The sequence below is a fragment of the Phodopus roborovskii genome, unplaced genomic scaffold (genome assembly GCF_943737965.1).
Source record: "Phodopus roborovskii unplaced genomic scaffold, PHOROB, whole genome shotgun sequence".
Taxonomy (NCBI): Eukaryota; Metazoa; Chordata; class Mammalia; order Rodentia; family Cricetidae; genus Phodopus; species Phodopus roborovskii.
This window is the reverse complement of record NW_026126588.1, coordinates 25,462,087-25,480,477: the sequence shown is the minus strand read 5'-3', so window position 1 is coordinate 25,480,477 and position 18,391 is coordinate 25,462,087.

Genomic DNA, 18,391 nt, shown 5'->3' with positions numbered 1-18,391 from the left:
TATAGATGGATTTAATTAAAACACACTCTGTTCATGTGTGAAGTTCTAAAACTACAAATTAAAAAAAAAATAAAATGTGCACTTTAAATAGCGAATTTTACTTCTATGAATTTCACCTCAATATCTTTTTAATAAATTAGTGCCAATTAAAGGATATCTTTCATCTGTTTTCCTTCTTGGTAACTTGACCTTAGATGGAAGTTTGATGTGTTGAAAGAAGTGATACATAAAAGTTTAGGGTCTCCCAAGGGAATCTTACATGTGTCCTTTATGTAGAAACAGAAACAGAACCTTTCATTGGGCCTCTCGGATCTCACAAGGACCAAGCAGGTCCAGTGCTGTGGACCCTAACAGTAAGCCATGTTATTTTCTCTCTGAAATATAGTTAAACCTCAACTGAATTTGCTCTGATAATGGGAAAATGCCTCCATGCAGAAGTAAATGGTAAACTCCTGCCCTATTAAAAACCCCTGCCTCCATAGCCCACAGGAAAACATTAGCATGTCATTACACATTCTGGAAAAACTTCTACCCTCTGGATTTAGTGCTTTGCTCCTTAACTATTACATTTCCTGTCAAGCACATTTAATATTCCTGCATACAAAGCGCAAAGATCAAAAGCCAGCTATTTTCTAACAGGGATGCAGCCTTCAGATCTCAATGGAGATTCTGCCCCTTGTTGTTTGGCTTCATCTTAAACTCCCTGCCTGCTGGTCCAGGGAAATGAAGGGGTAATAAAAACGAGAGTGTGCACTGAAGCATCTGATCCTGTTGGACGTTGGAGGGGAGGGATGCCCAAGCCCACCCCATAATGTTGCTGCATTATTCTGTATAAACACCCCGGCATCTGAAGTGTAATCTATTCAGGATGATAGCACACTACAGCAGAACTGTAATGTGTGTGAAGAATTCATAGGCATCTGTCACGCACGATTTAACTAAACAATTTTCCAGTCCTGTCTTTTAGAGTGGCATTTTTTTAACACCTTCATAAAGCAACAGCATGAAAGAAAGAACAATCTAACATCTCTTCAAAGAGACAGCCATCGTCCTTCACCACAACCCAGCAGGAGACTCAGGTTTCCTGAGTTAAGAAGATGTAGAGCTATGGGGAATCCCCAGAGTCCTTAAGACAATCAAGTGACTAAATGACATAGGAAATCAGTAGATTCTTTAGTCAAGAAAGAAATAAAATTTACTCACTTGATGCAGGTTTGCTCATTTGTGGTGCCACAGGAAGTTATTCGTTTTTGTTTTGCATTATACCTGCCTCTACCTCCTAGTCTGAGTGCCCCATGGGTAAGGTATAGTTCCTGAATAACAGATGATCCAGGTTAAGGCATTAATGCCCCATCAGCAGGAGAAAGAGCAAAGGAAGATTATTCATGAGGCCACAGAGGCAGCCACAAATGGCTCGGCTCCCCGAGGATACAGATCCCCACAGACAACAGGCTCCAAGTTCCTAGGGAATTCGGTAAAATCAGCATAAAAGGGAGAGTTGATGAAGTGAAAAGACAGTCCTAAAATTATATATAAAAAAAACCTAAAATCATTTTTATGTGACATATAATAGCTTTAAGGCAGAGAATTTAGACTGATATGTAGATAATACGTTATATAGAGGTTAGCAGAAAGGAAATCAGCTGGCATTACCCTCTTAAATCATTTATATATAAGACTCTTCCTTGTTAGAAACTGTGTTTCGCTCACTGATCGAATACAGGTTTAGCTATTTCAGAACCCAATAAGCTAATGCAACCCTGTGAAGATGCAGGGTGTAGAATGACCCTAGAGGAAGGTCCATCACCCTTTCTGGGGCTTCCTAGAATGATAATGTCCCCAGGTGGACCCAAGAGGTCAAGAGATCATGGACAACCCTATTTGTTACCTGTTTCACCAAACAAATTCAGAAACGTGGGCAGATTTGAAAACTTTGAGTGACAGCAGCTTTCAAGCTACTGTACCAAGGGTGGGGATCCTGGGAAAGAAAAGTACGGGCTCATTAAATGACTGATTATTCTGCCCATGTCTTTATTGTGACTTAAGGTAGGTATTTTTCCTGGGGTGGTCCCTTAGTCAAAGTGATTGAACCAGCTAAACCGGAACTATGTTAAGTCTTCACCCAAGCCAGAGACTCCAGTCTTTTCATCAGAATTTATTTATTTATGGGTTTTTTGTTTTGCTTTGTTTTGTTTCATTTTTACTCTAATAGAAAGGCCACTGTATTTGAAGACCAGTCTCCTTTATCATGCTGCCTTTGCCCACCTCTCTTCTCCTAGATCGGCAGCTTCATGGGCTCTATACATTCGGGCCTAAAATGCTGCCAAGTATCATGTATCACTGAGTAATAGAAGAAAGTGATCGATAACATAAGTAGCAACACATCTGGTGAGGATGTGGAGTACGTGGCACACGACTCCACTGATGGTGGGAGTGCAAACTTGTACAGCCATTACAGAAATCAGCGTGGGGATTCTTCAGAAAGATGGGAGTCTATCTACCTCAAGATCTAGCAATACCACTTTTGAGCAAATACCCCAAAAAACACTTCATCCTACTACAGGGACACTTGCTCAACCATGTTCATTGCTACTCTAGTCATAATATCTAGAAATTAGGAACAACCTAGAAATCTAGGTAAAGACAATTGGTATATTTATACAATGTGACATTACTGGGCCCTCAAAAATGGAATTCATAGGTAAATGGATGAAACTAGAAAAATGTCATCCTGAGTGGGGTAACTCAGACACAGAAAGACAAATATTGTATGTATTCCCTTATAGGTGGATGTTAGCTGTTAAGCTAGCTACAATTTGTATGACCGCAGAGGTTAGATATAGAGTGAGGAACTAGGGAGAGCAGATCTCCCTAGGAAAGCAAAAGAGAATAGTCATAGATGGATGACTCCAAGAGAACAGTACATTCCAGATACAGCAGGACTGATACACACATGAGCTCACGGAGATGGTGGCAGCCTGTACAAGTTTTTGCACAGGTGCAAGCCAGATGAGGACAAGCACTGAGACAGAGAAGTGGACATAGGATCCCACTCTTTCATTTTTTTAAACCTCCAGAACATTCAACTTGCTACCAGATTTCCAAGCCTTCCTTCAGGAAGGAGAAATGTTGTTTTGTGAAGAGGATGCAAGTCTTGCCCCCTTCCTCTTCCAATCACAACTAGCCTGTGTACCACAGATAGGTGTTATAAGCCAACACTAACTGTGGGTTAAACCAAAAGACAGAAAGAGCCCAAGTCTTTGGTGAAAGCACAGATTTACACTGACCTTGGAATGCCTGTATCTAAATTTCACCGATAAAATTAATATTCATATTTTCCTAGGACACACTAGATCATTTGCCCTTATTCCACTTGTATGCAGTTCCTAATCAGTATAATATCAACTATCAATTCCTTTAGAAAGTCAATCAGTGTTGGGAGACAGAAACTTTCTGTTTCTGTCATCCATTTGTAGACAAACCAGTCCATAGACAACACATTGCCCAGGCTCATTGCCTTGAGCAGAAACGTCTAGGTACAAGATCTCCTCAAATGTTAAGATCAGTTTGCACTGATTGCAGTAGTCATCCCGGGCTACTATAATAAAATGCCAAACATTGGATAGCTGTAAAAAGAGATACATATGTTATCATGGTTTTCCAGGTTGGAAAACAGGGATCTGCATTCTCATTCTCTTTACTAGCCCCAGCCTCATACCTCAAAGTAGCTTTTAAGTCAACCTCTTCAAGACATGGTGTCCAATACAATCACAGTAGACTAGGGCTTAACTGTGGGTTTTGGGGTAATATATTTCTCTCCACAGCATTGGTACCCTAGTCTCCAGTGCTGCCTTCTTGGCAGTAGTTGCAATAGGCACACACATAAGGGAAGGCATTATTCTCATGCAGTTTCTTCTGGAAATCACACCCCCATGGAGGTTCTGAACTATCTTCCTAGTCTATCAGTAGAAATGGAGCAGGTCTCACACCTGTTCTGGATCCCAAATTCCTTCATCATTAATCAGAGCACCATATATCAACTACCAGTCCCAGGGGAGGGCTCTAAATGCTTCTACCCATGGAGCATAAATTAGTCAAGCTCTCAATGGAGCAAGACTTCACTCACATAGAGAAGAGACTGGTTGGAACCAACATCAATACGGTGCCTCAGTTTCCTAAGCCTTGCATGTCTGTCCTGACAGCCCAGGCAGAGAAATGACTGCATATACCTCTCTTGTGCTACAGTGCAAGAACCTTTGTGCTTGCATTAGCAGATTAGTCAGAACAAGGCAATGAATATGACACAGTCTCTTCTCTCGGTGCAGTCTGTCTCTGTCATAATGGTCCATCCTCACATGACCAAGTGAAAGCAGGAAGGATATGTGTGATTTTGTCTTCCCCATCCATTCTACTCCTCCATGATGAGGGAAAGGAAGTGAGCATTGAGGTGAATGTTAGGTGCCTTTTACACAGAACGCTGCTTCTTTTTGATGTTTAGGACCATGCATGACCTACCTGTTAACATCATTCTGAAAACTGCTGCTCTGTATTGAAAACCCCGGAGCCACTGAATATTTCCCCATGGATAGATCATGTGTATTCTAATGAAATGGATCCCAAAAGGAATGCAGTGGAGCAATCCAAGACTGTTATGATCCTCCAAGAATAAAGTCTCCACTCAACTTATCCAAACTCTGAGCCAGCCATACTCTACCATACTCAAGTAAAATAAAGCAGCAAAAAGCAAAATTTCCAATCCCATCTACACTCCTGTGCTTAGAAAATGGAGAAAGAAGTATGGCTTGGAGAATCTCTGCAATTTTGCTCCTGCTCTTGTGTGTTTGTGCTGGAGGCTCTTCCCTGCCTCTCATTCAATAAGAAAAGGCTGAACAACACCTGTTCTGATCTAAGTTCCTATAATTGGAAATGGATTTTTCAGTGCAGCACAATGCCATGCCATAAAATAAAATAAAACTCAATCAATGATTGTCACAGACGGTTATGAAGGATCTGACCTTTTAGAGAAAACAATGAAGGGTTGACAAGAAGGCAGTGGTAAGCAGTCTGTTGACTACACTGCATTGCTTCACCTGAAAAATTTCCTTTCACAGAGCCTTTCTATACTCTATAACCAGCCTTGGAAGCAACCACCTTCAATAACAGCCCACAACCACGGCAGAAAAATCATTCTCAATGACCAGGCAGGGCTACACAAATCATTCCCACACCTGTCCTCCTCTGCCACCATGTCATAATCCCAGCACCAGGCACTGAGAAGATTATGAATTCATTATTTTGACGCAATAGTATTAGCTGAGATGCACAGCTTTTCCCTCTTCTCCCACGTGTGGATTCATTTGGTTCCATCAACCCCACCTTTCCTATGCTCTCTCCAAACTAACCATCCATTAAGAACAGCTTTAATGCCCATCTCCTTCCTGAAGCTGATGAGCCCTCTTGTGGATTCTTTCCCCTTCTAAACTCCAGAGCACTTTTCATGCTAATCACAGCTTCATTAGCATGAAATTCTCCCACTTTCCAGGCTTGCCTGTCCTATATTTTCTGCTTCCCTGACTATATAACACTAGTTCTTTCTTATCCAAAGTTTAACTCTCACAGTGTGATGCTTCATCTCAATTGCCTATGTCGAAAGATGTAGAGCCCCCTTAGATGGAAGTCTGGGCATGCCTATGAGGGATTATATTAACTGTGTTGATGTAGGGGGACCACTGTGGATGGTACCATTTCTTCGGCTAGATTCCTGGACTGCATCAAAAGGAGAATGTATGTTGAGTGCATGAATTTACTGTTTCCTGCTTTCTGGCTGCTGATACCATGCGACCATCTGCCTCACACTCCTGCCCCCCAGCACTTCCTCTAGGGACTGTGCCTTAAAACTGTAAACCCAAATAAAACCTCTTTCCAGAAAGCTGCAATGTGGAAAATAACTAAGACTCACAACTTCTTGCATCCACCATCAATGGCAATTTGGAAATCTTAGAGGGAAAATTCCAAACTTTCTAAAATGAATAGCTATGAGTTTGCATTGCATGTTCTTCAAGTAGTAGGGTGAAATTTCAGTGCTGGGAAAATACTGTTCTGTTCTAGTCCTGCCTACTCTAAGTATCCATTTTTCCAATATGTCCAGGCCGTATATGCTGATTGCCCATTAGTTGTGTGATAGTTATGAGAGCAGTTGTCATGGCATTTCAGGGCTTGATTTCAAGTAACTGTTACTTTCCTTAATCGTCCCTTAGTACAAGCTTAGTGATACTGTTCAGCAATACGGATGTGTTGAAGAGAAGCCAGGAAGTGCTTCCTTTAAGTGAGAAAGTAAAAGTACAGCAAGATATTTTGAGAGAAGCATGAACTCCCATAGCTTTTATAAAGTGCATTGCACAATGGTTCGATTATATTATTCACTGCTGTTAATATCTTACTGTAATTTAATTTATGAATTACACTTTGTCATAGGAAATTATGTACTGGAAAGAGCAGAGTGTGTATAGGTTTGGTACACCCCACAGTGTCAGACATTCACAGTGGGTCCTGGCGTGTAAACCTCATGGAAAACTGAAGACTACTACAATGACCCAGTCAGCATTACTGTGTGTATTTTACCATTCATCTCTGTGAAAAGGAACTTGCCTGGACAACTTAGAACGAGAAGTTTATTTTGTAGTTTCAATCCACAGTTCTTGTCCCATTGCTATGGGTCTATTGTGAGGCGAAGCATCACAGTGGCAAGGGTTTGGGGTGGAACTGAGTTGGCTAATGTAAGCCATGAAGCAGAAAGAAAACACTGGACTAGGAACATTTAACCATACCCCAGTGACCTATTTCCAGCAGGAGCAAAAGGTACAGCTTCCACCACTTCCCAAAATAACATCCTCGGCTGGGGACCAAGCTTTGAACTCATGAGCCTGTGTGGGGGGGACTTATATTTCAAATACAACACAGACTAAACAAGCTTCCCATGGGTAAATTATCTTTTTCAGGAAGACTGATATTCCTGCATCATTGAGGATAGCCTTTACCCCATCTATCCTCCCCAGGCACCAACCATATGACTACTATGTACCAAGTGTCGTTGACAAGCACTTCCAACTTACTCTTCATCCTGGTTCATCCTGGCTGGCAGTGTCTGTGCTCCCACATGTGAGCTAAAAGTGAAAATTAGTGTGAAGTGTTCATCCTAGCCTTCTCTGCTCTAACAAAGGTGCCAGGTGGCTCTGGACTAAACAGTGAAATAGATACACTGATTAGCAAGGAAGAGGAACCATAACCATGGTTATGATGGAGCAGTATTGTTCTGTCCTTTGCAGGAGTTCAGAACCTCAGGCTCCATAGTCTAAAGCACTCTGAACCTGACTGTCATTCCCAACAGTCACTACAATTGCACACATTTACAATGTCACAGCCTAGAACAGCCTAGATGAGAAATCTGTCAGTGGGGCTCCATTCCCCCCCACCCCTTGGGGATCCTGCAAGAGAGTCTGAGTCTTTGCCTTTTTCCAGTTTGCAGTACACTGGGCCCAATACAGTTGAGCCCTGTCTTGAACTCAGCCACTTCCCTTCACCACAAAAGGTAACATATCTATAGATGTTGGTGATGCTGAAGGGACATCTTTAAGGAACTATCATTCTGCCCGCCGTGGACAAAAGCATTACTACTGGGTTTCCTCTAATGAGTACAGAGATGTGACATTTGCTTCTGCCGTGAATATGGTCAACAAGGCTGCGCAGTATCAGTAATACTGCTGTGCTTTGCTTGCAAATATCACAGGGTCAATTACTGCAATTCTTTCACTTGCCACTGAACCTTGCTTGGTGTTTATTTTTAATAAAGAAACATACTGTGTCGCAATTTCCTAAAATTACTTTGACAACAAATTTGCACTTTCTTCTGTCACATTTTCCGGGCTGCGGTTCCTAAATTGAGGGTTCAGATTCATGTGCGTTTAACTTAGGTATGGAGTACTTCCAGGAGAACTGGGGGTGTGGAAAGGAGGAAGAAAAGGAAGGGATCAATTCCAAATAAGTCTTGATCTCAACTGGTTCTGTTGGCTGCTCTGGAGAGTGTGGGGTATATACCAACTAGCTCAAATAGAACTAGAGTTTCCAGTGCTGAGACCAGTCCCTGTGAGCTAAGGGAGCTCAGCAGATACAGACCCCAGCATACTCCCAGCTTCCTGTCTATGGGCTCCCACTGCCAAGAGAGGGGCCCTGGGGACATTAAAGCTTTTAGAGCTAGGAGCAGAAATGGGGATGATAAAACAGACACACTCTCCAAAGGAGTCTGGACAGAGCTCCAAAGCATGTGCCATACTTGGCTTTGACATAGTTCATTTTGTATGTTTAGAAATATTTTGAGATCATATCTGTTATCTCTACTATAGTGTAAAAAAAAAAGATGTCCATTACAAAAGAGTTCAAATCATCTATTCTATGACTTGATTAGAATAGATAGGAGTCTCTATTCCCAAATAGTCACAGAAGATATATTCAAGCAAGATAATTCCCCCCAATACCCACAGAACCTTTTATCCATTAGTATCCCTCCCCACAAAAACCATCGTGAATGTTAATTTCAATAGACTCATGTTGAACATGTATTTTCCAGACTCATTTAAAAATGATGTGAATTCACATTGCAAGTACTAGAATGTGTCTCATAAAATAAAAAGGGGGGGGCTAGAGGTGTAGCTTGGGTGTAAAGCTCTTACCTAACGCATGCCTCCTGAACACAGAGGACCTTTCCTGTCCTCATTCAACCTGTCCTCTCCCCTTCCTTTCTTGAAGTCACGTGACCATGTCTCTCATCATTCAACTCCTGTACTGTCTCTTTCTATCTACTGCTGATTCTTTCTGCACTCTCTATTAAACTTGGAACTTCTTCCAATACTGACTCATTTCATGACTCTAACTCCATCTCTTACTGGTTAATATACTTTTACCTTATCAATGTGGCTTAACTGGTATTTCTTCTTATGTCTTTAGTTTCTCCTCTGAGTTGAGTGAATTCGGTTATATGCTTGTCTTCACTGCACAGCACCAACAGATCTCAATCTAATCCAGGGTTCTTCTTTTCTAGATCAACTCTGCCATCAGCAATCTCTCCCTGGTAAACAGAAATATCCCCTTACCTGTAAAACTGGGGAGCAAGTTGCCCTTCAGTGGATACTTTAGAGATTAGTCCATTTCCTGCTGTTATGACAAATTACCTGAGGCTGGGTATTATATAAAGAAAAAGAGGTTTGTTTAATTAATATTTTTGGAACTGAAAATCAATATTCAAGTATCACTACTTCTTTGACCTCAGGTGAGAATCTGGAAACTGATGGCTTCCCAGTGGGGTCTTTGTGTGTGTGTGTGTGTGTGTGTGTGTGTGTGTGTGTGTGTGTGTGTGTGTATTCAAAGGACAAACATGACTCTTTTAGAATTGAACAACACCCTTATATAAGAACTCTGTACAGAAGACCAGTGTTCATCCCTTCTAAGGGCATTTCTCCTAATGACCTACAGGGTAGTCCCTGCTCTTAAAAGATGCCACCATTTCTATGCAGCTACCCAAGAGATGGAACTTTTGATGCATGGATGCTTTAGGACAACACAGTGTACACTTAGCTTTGACCTACGTTCTGGAAGATGTAATGTAGAATCCTGTTACGACAGGAAGTCATCTACAGCAGGCTGAGGGCTGCTTTTCTGAAACCAGAAATCCCTACCATCAACAGAGTGAATGGCATCCCTTAGAGAGGCCAAACTGTCACCCACAGGTTCAGCCCCTCAAGCACACCTGGTCACCACAACTCGCTGAAATAAGGAACAGTTCCCTGTTTAGAAACACAGTCACGTTCTATCCAGGCATCAGCTATGAATGTTTACTTGGCAAAAGGAAAGAATTAACTCACTATCAGATGTTTCGCGCTATGAAAAGAAAAGAAATACAAGTGGCAAGTGCTGAAATGACGCCCTTGAAGGCTCCTCAAGTGAAAGGGACCTTGCTGTGCCGTTCTCTCCACTACGAAGCGAGAGCCAGGACAAGCGGCCTTTCCAGGAAGCAGGATTGGTACCCTGCCTTTCCCTGCCTGTCTTCTTGTCATGAGAGTCTTGACACTGCAAAAAACAGAGCTGACTCTTAAAAACAAAATGGAAAAGAGAGGGCCTCCAGTTTTCTAGCTTATAAAAGCAATAAACAAATTTCTGGCACCACACAGCTGTACCGATGTTGATTATAAAAGGGACTTCAGAGAGACATGGTGACAGTCAAAAGTAGTCATTAACACCAGTGGCCTACAGATCATTTGAGAAACCAGGGCTTCAATGGAAGTCTTTTCTTCAACCTCTCACTGTGTCAGAGTCTGTAAGGAATATTAATATGGAAATTGTAGCAGGCACTCCCCGAATCATAGCAGGCATTTACTGAATCTGCATCTATGTCTCAATACCTTAGGGCCTGTTTTGATTAATTTGATCTGTATCAGCTAAGTAGCACCATGTTTAAAACATTCATTGATTAGATCTTATCATTGCTCCAGAAATCGTGCTCATATCCCATCCATTTACATCCATTTATAATTTAAATGCAGAATTGTTTTTTGTTTTTTACTATATTGGTGTATGGCAGGGTTTTTTTTTTTTTTTTTTTTTTTTTTTTTTTGTCACCATGAATGCCATTTACACAATTTGGTATTTTAGCTTATGAAATACGGATATCTAATAGGAAATAGTATATATTTCAGCTCATTAGCAGGAATTTGCTTATGATATGCTACACTGCTATAGAAAGCAATACAACAGATCAACTTGGGCTTGAGGCCTTGGTATGTTTCCCCTAACAATCAAGCAACTTCCATGCTCCCCTTGTTGAGAGTAACCCTGATTCCCCACACTGGAAACTTGAATACAACAGAAAGTAAATAAAAATACTAATGATCCATTGTAGCCAAAGCAGCTGAGAATCCACAATGAATACAATGTGCTTCATATAAAAGCAAATGCCATATTCCTGAAAGGGAAACTAGAATTCTATTGGGAAAACCAGAATAAAGGGCGAAGCATTTCATTAAGATATCTATTTCATAAAAATCAATTTTGAGAATAACAACATGACTAATGTTTGACTTACTTATGTGATTTAGTTCTTAGTTAACTGTAAAGTCATTGAGAATTATCCAAGAGTCTTTGTGTCAGAGGCGAATGACTCAACTTGAGCTCTCCAGAGAGAAGTTATGAGGAGTATCATATTCTCCTCCATCACTACACAGACAAAGTGTGCAAAGGACAGACATGAGAAAATAATGTTGGCTCCCTTTAAGAATCATCACAGATATTAATTTTAATTTAACATAATCTTTAAAGTTGAAAGGCGCGGGTGCATGAAGTGCAACACCCAACACTATGTATTTACCTAATATTCAACTACCAAGTTAATATATTCAACATAGAAAAATTTAGGAAGCCAATATTTCTTGAGCCTTTAAACATTGGTTATAAATGAAATTATTTTTCTAAAAAGTATTTTGAAACAATCACAATGAATCCCTAAACCACCTAACAAGCCCATAAATACATTGACTCCAATGTACACTTAACTTGTGCTCAGCTCTGTCTCTGTTTTTTTCATGACCTTTATGCTGTTTTTACACCTTGTTAAGATTGTGATTATGTTTATTTTGATGCCTCCCCATGGCTAGGTAGTAATGTTTTTTATTTCTTCCTAAGACAACAGTAATCTTACCAAAGTCCAGAGAAATGGAATTCTTTCTTGAGTCATCTGTAGTTGGGGAAGCTGGGCTACTCTTACAAAGAAGGAATTTTTCTTCCAGTGATATTAAAGCTAGTTCTATAAATCACCAACCTGAACTTACTTTTTATAACTGAATTTTGGCCAGGTTGATTTGTATGATGCTAAGAGCATTTAGCATGAGATACACACACTTACAATCTCCAGTGTATGATACAATGTTGTTAGCTGAGTGTGTGCTGTAGAGCAGAGACTTGGGACTTATTCATGTTGGACACATGGATGGAGATATTCTCTGCTGGATGACAGGGACATCAAGGGCTTCTAAAGTCTAGATCTTCTACTTTGATGTCTGTTAGCTTTTAAGCGGTATTAGTAATACTATACCCCCTTACGTTGCATAGAGATAATTTCCTGGGACCTGTGACTGTGAACTTTGAGAAAAGACTCTCAGATTCTTAAGTTAAGGACCTTATGTTGAAGAGATAATTTCAAACTACTTATGGAGATAAATAAGTGCATACTCAATACTTGTAAATAGCACTCATTATAAAACTACTTATTAAATGTGAGGTGTGGCAAGACATGTTCTTAATCCCAGCATTAAGGAGCCAGGGGCAGGTGGATCTCTGAAAATTCAAGGACAGCCTAGTCTACAAAGGGTGATGAGGTATTGCTTCAAATAAAAAACTAGGTATTAAAACCTGTGAAATAATGTGCACATTCACTCCACTCTTCCTTTCTTGTGATATAGCATCCTTGGATTCTATATTACCATTGAAAAGCAATTTTCTCTGGGATAAAACCTCCATCTTAGAGGGAAGCTCTTTAAGACACAGGATGCTCTAGCAGGATGCAAAAAAAAAGTTAAAAAATGGGGTACAGATTTAAACAGAAAATTCTCAACAGAAGAACATCAAATGGCAGAGAAACACTTCATCATGCTTGTCCATCAGGGAAGTTTAAATCAAAATGACTTTGTGATTCCATCTAAGATCAAAAACACATCAGACAGCTCATGCTGGAGAGGATGTGGAGTGAGGGGAACACTGGTCCATTGCTTGTAGAAATGAAAACATATGCAGCCTTTGTAAGTCAGTGTGGTGGTTTCTCAGAAAACTTGGAATCAAACTATTATAAGACCCAGCTGTACCACTCCTGGCCATATACCCAAAGGATAGTCAATCATACCACAAAGACAATTGCTCCACTATGTTCATAGCAGCTTGATTTGCAATAGCCAGAACCTAAAAACAACCTAGATATATCTCTACTGAGGAATGGATAAAGAAAATGTGGTACATTTAAACAATGGAGTATTACTCAGCTGTTAAAAAACAAGGACACTGGGAAATTTGAAGGCAAATGGATGGAGATGGAAGAGGAAGGGATTGGGAGATGGGAGAGGGAAATGGAGAATAGAGACTGGGAGGGGAGGATATGGGGAGGAGGTTGCAGCCAGGATGTAAAATAAATAGATGAATTTAAAAAAAAGTATTATACAAACAAACAAGCAAACAAACAAAATAATCCACCCTGCAGACAAGCTCATTAGAATTCAGGAACTAAATCCGCAACTTCAGGAAGTCTCTGAAAATGATTAGATTTGTTAGGCTGCCTTTCTGCTTTATACAATCAGTAGTCACACCCGGGAGATGCTCAGACATGCTGAGATATGTAAAAAAAAAAAAAAAAAAAAAAAAAAAAAGTTAAGACTAGCTTAACTAGCTGGAAAAGGCCCTCTACATCCTGTTAAGCTAACTGAAAGATAGTCACTCTAGGTTTCCCGATTTTCTGAGTCATCACCCATGCTTGGGTGGGCTTTAGTGATGCAGCTGTCTTTGAGTAATTTCTACTCTTCCATCCTTACTGCTTCCAATGATTGACCCCCTCATAAATCCAATGAGAACCTCTTGAAAACCAAGAGGTAAATAACTTCCCTTCCTCTAGGAGCACTCCCTCCTGTCACTGTCCCCTTAGTCCTGTTCACTCCACTCTCCTATTTCACATAAATCTTTCTATCAGTTGTTATTCTACTGGGTCAGCATCTATTCTAGATAATGTGTTTGTAAACTTGGTACAACTTAAAGACACCTGGGAAGAAGGAAAATTAAATAACGGATTACTTCCATCATATTGACTGTAGGTAATTCTGTAGGTGTTATGAAATATTAGTTGAAAATGTCTTACATTTGTTTATGCTGTGGCATATTGTTTAATGATGCAAAGACGTGTCGTGGCCTCTTGTGCTGCATTTATTTAACTCTGTAAAGCTGTGTTACTTTACCTGTCTAAAATACCTGACTGTTCTAATAAAGTGCTGAACAGACAATAGCTAGGCAGGAGAGAAACTATGCAGGGCTGGCAGCCAGAACGAATAGGAGAAAAAGAGAATGGGGAGGAGCTAAAAAATAAAAATAAAAAATAAAAAAAAAAAAAAAGGAAGGTGAGGAGTCATCCACACAGCTATACAGCAAGCCAGGGAGTAAGAAGTAAAGAAGTCCCAAGGCAAAAGACAGAGAAGATAATTTAAGAAAAACTGACTAGGAACAAGACAAGCTACACAGGGCATTCCTAAGAAAAAATAAGATTCCATACAATTTATTTGGGAGCTGGGTGGCACCCTCCCCCCCAGAACAAAGAGTAATAAAACAACCAACTACATGTGGGAGCACTTTATTGATTAGTAATTTATATGGGAGTGTCCTTCCCACTATAGGCAGTGCCATTTCTGGGTAAGTAAAGTTATACAAGAAAGCAGAATACAAACATACATATATTATCAATACATTTATACTGATATGCACATGAATTGATACATATTGATAATATATCAGCTAAATAAGTGAAAGAACTATATAACAAAAACTTGAAGTCATTGAAGAAGGCACCAGAAGTTAGAAACACCTTCCATGCTCATAGACTGATAGGATTAATATTGTTAAAATGGCCATCCCACCAAAAGAACTTTACAGATTCAACACAATCCCCATCAGAATTCCAACTCAGTTCCTCTTAGAATTGAGAGAACCTTAAATTTCATTTGGAAGCGCGCGCGCGCACACACACACACACACACACACACACACACACACACACACGATTGTGAATAGGATTGTTTTCCTGACTCCTCATTATGTTTGTCATTTGTATGTAGTAAGGCTACTGATTTGTTATGTTAATTTTGTATCCAGGTATTTTGATGAACATATTTATCAGCTGTAGGGATTGAAGAGAGCTTTAGGGAGTTTTAGGTATAAAATCAGAGCATCTGCATGTAAAAATGAATTGACTTCTTTCTGTATTTGTATTTATATTTTTTTCTCCAGTGTTCCAATGGCCTTTCAGATGGAAAAGCATATGTTGTTTATCTCCTGGGTTCTGTCTGGTCATGGATGCTGTATTAGTGACGTTTTCAATTGCTATGATGAAACATCATGATCAAGGCAACTTACAGAAGAAAAGGCTTATTTAGGCTTGTGGTTCCAGAGCGATAAACTGAGTAGAGGCAACAAGTGGCAGGTATGAGGGCAAATGCAGGAGGGTGAGGACTCGAATCTTGAACCACAAACATGAAACATAGAAATCAACTGGGAATGGCAGGGGTCTTTCAAAGTCACAAAGACCACTTTCAGTGGCATACCTCCCCGAATAATCTAAACCACCCAAACAGCACCACCAACTGGGGACGATGTGTTCGAACACCTGAGACTGTACCATTCAAACCAACACAGAGGCCAAAGGCCAAAAGATGAGGTCTCCTCATTGTCTAATTATCCTCCTCTGCTTAAGTCTCCAAGCTCTGATTGTTGAACACCTGGAAACAGGTGTGTCAACCTTGAAGAGGCAGTAATGGATTTTGGTTTTAGCTTCGTGTAACTAGAATAAAGAAAAGGTTACCAGAAAGGAAGGCCTTGGTTTTAAAGAGTTACCGTTCATAGTCTCTGAAAAGGAAATGTCTGCAGATGAGGGACAGTAGTCTCTTATGGTTTCCCTGGGAACTGAGAGCTTCTTTTGATTGGGCTCAGCAGGACTCAGTCCTGATGAGTTGCTAGATGAAAAGAAGAAATCACACAAGAGAGAAATCAGCAGTCCTCAATTAGTTCCGAGTGCTACAGAAAGAGTCAGTGGAAGAGTAAAAGACCTGTTAGCTGTTGCCATTAGAAAAGTAGTTTGGGGGTAGAAATGAAGAAGGGAAGAAAGTGTCCATGCCAGGAGAGAGAAAAACAAAGGTCCCACAGCATAAACCACCTAGAAGTGCAGCACAAACCAACTTAAAAGACATCACTAGAAGAGGATAGATCTCCAAGTTGTCTGCAAGGGACCCTAGGCAGTGCTCTAATCTAGGTCATTCAAGGAAGAACAGAGGCCCTCAGCCTCATGAAAGTGACTTTCTGTATTGCTGGGGCCAAAGTATTCAGTTGGGTAATCAAGACTTGGACAAAGGGGACACATACAAACTGAAACTTAGCCATGGGTTCTGAGGGCCTCTGTTCTTCATAGGTGACCAAGATTTCTAGTCTCTCCTGAGGATGTCACCTGTAACACTTCTCAGAACAGAAATAATGACCAGTAGAGGACTGGACAGGAGTGACTATATATGCCAGCACACATTTATTCCTCCTTCCTACCCCAAGGAACAGCAGGCACAAAAGTTTGACAGAAAAAAAAATATATTGAGAGAGAAATGAGAATCCTCATACTACATAGAATGAGGGAATTCCCACAAAGCGATGAGTATTCCCTCATCCTTATGGCACTCTACTCAGAGGTCGTCAGTTGCCTCCAAATTATCCAAACAGACAGAAAGACAGACAGATCGAAGTAGGGAGTGGCCAAGAAAGACAAAGTAGAGACTTTCCACCATAAAAGCTACAGAAATGTCCTGTGAAGTGACATGTTGATGAAAAATTTTACCAAGACAAAAGCAAATAAAGTGGGTCTACTAAAATATGCTACTTAGAAACAGGTGTGTTCCCAGAAAAGGGATTACACTTCTGAGGAGGGGTGAAGATTCTTTTATGGCAATTTAAGGAGAAGTTAGGTTTGATGATTGGGCCCTGTTCAATCTCATCACCATGTTAAGTAGTAAATTTCATGCATCAAGTTTTCTTTTCTTCAGATTAACCACTTACGAACGGTGCGATGAGTCATGAGAGGTTAAGTTCTGAATGTCTTTGTGAAACCACAGGAATTAGTCTCTAAATGTATAGGCTCTGACTATTAAAGGCTTTTTTTTTGGGGGGGGGAGAACTTTGACTCCACCATTCAATTATGTTTCTCAGAGGAAGAAACAAGATGATAGTTTAGTGGGAACTGAGGTTTCTACTGTTTTTGTTGTTTGAGCATGGTTGAGAAGATTAATAAAGATAAGCAAAAACTCCAGAATGTAGATTGGGAATATCAGTGTAAATTCCACACTTGACATTCTTTAAGTAATATATATTTCCAACTCTTGCACAATGAAGGGGCCCAGAAACAAAGACCAACTCAGTAGAGTTGACATCTCAAATCAGAGACTTCAAATGCTATTTCTCACCTTGGAAAGTCATGTTCTTTGAGTAACAGGTGATTGGAAGAATGAGGCAAGTCTGAGATGTCAGGAAGCAACAGGACTTTCTAACCTGTTGACAAATGAAAGTAGGAGCTAATCTGAATGAACCCCTACCGGCCAAAACTCTTAACAATTTTCACATGAACAAAGATAATAATTGTAACCGAATGAAGAGATTAAATATGACTTTGATGCAGTTATTAATAGGGACACTTAAAAAACATAAAAGTCTCAACTTACTAATTAACCTTGGAAATATACACGGGAGCTAACTAATTACTTTAAAGATGGTTATTAAAAAGTAGAAATAGGAAATTAAGTAATTATTGAATGTCCCCTAAGGAATCTATATACCAGAAAATTTTAAGCATTACAGAAAGTACTAATCTAAATTTATTAGTGATTCATAAACATCACCCACAAAATAAAAGAAAAAACTGGGCATTATGTGCTCCCTGAAAGAACAACATTACTGAGAAATAGTCCAATTCGAAAAAAAGTAAAGTCAGTTTTGCACCTGATCAAACGTCTAGTGAAAGTTTTGTTTTCCCTTTTCCCTTTGGCTATACCAGGCAGCTGCCAAAATTGAAAACTTATTTGTCTTGAGGTTTTGTTTGTTTGGCTTTTTTTTTTCCTTTTAAATTCTATTCTAATAAAGTTTTTCTTGAGCTTCCTTTTGGGTCCATTCTTAAATTATTTATTAATGAGACTAAGAACCCAAGAGTTTTCCCCCCGGTGTCATCATGTGATTTATTTAATTCCTGAGTTCCATATGCCTCTGCTACCTAAGGGCTGGGATTAAAGGCATGCACCCATCATAACTATGGTCCAAGAGGCCTAGCTTACATCTTCAACTGGCAGCAAAACTTGTCATCATCCACAGGGTGCTGGTTTTACCAGAATGGAAAAGTAAGAATGAGCGACTCATGAAGTCTTAAACCAAGGGTCTGGAAACCTGCTGAAGCCAGTCATTAGGTGGTGGTGTCAGACTTCCTAAAAGAGGTCCTATGAGGCCATGACATAACACTGTGAAGGTGAAGCCTAGGTTGCCAAAGAGACACCAGAAACACAGGGTATCCACCAAGGGA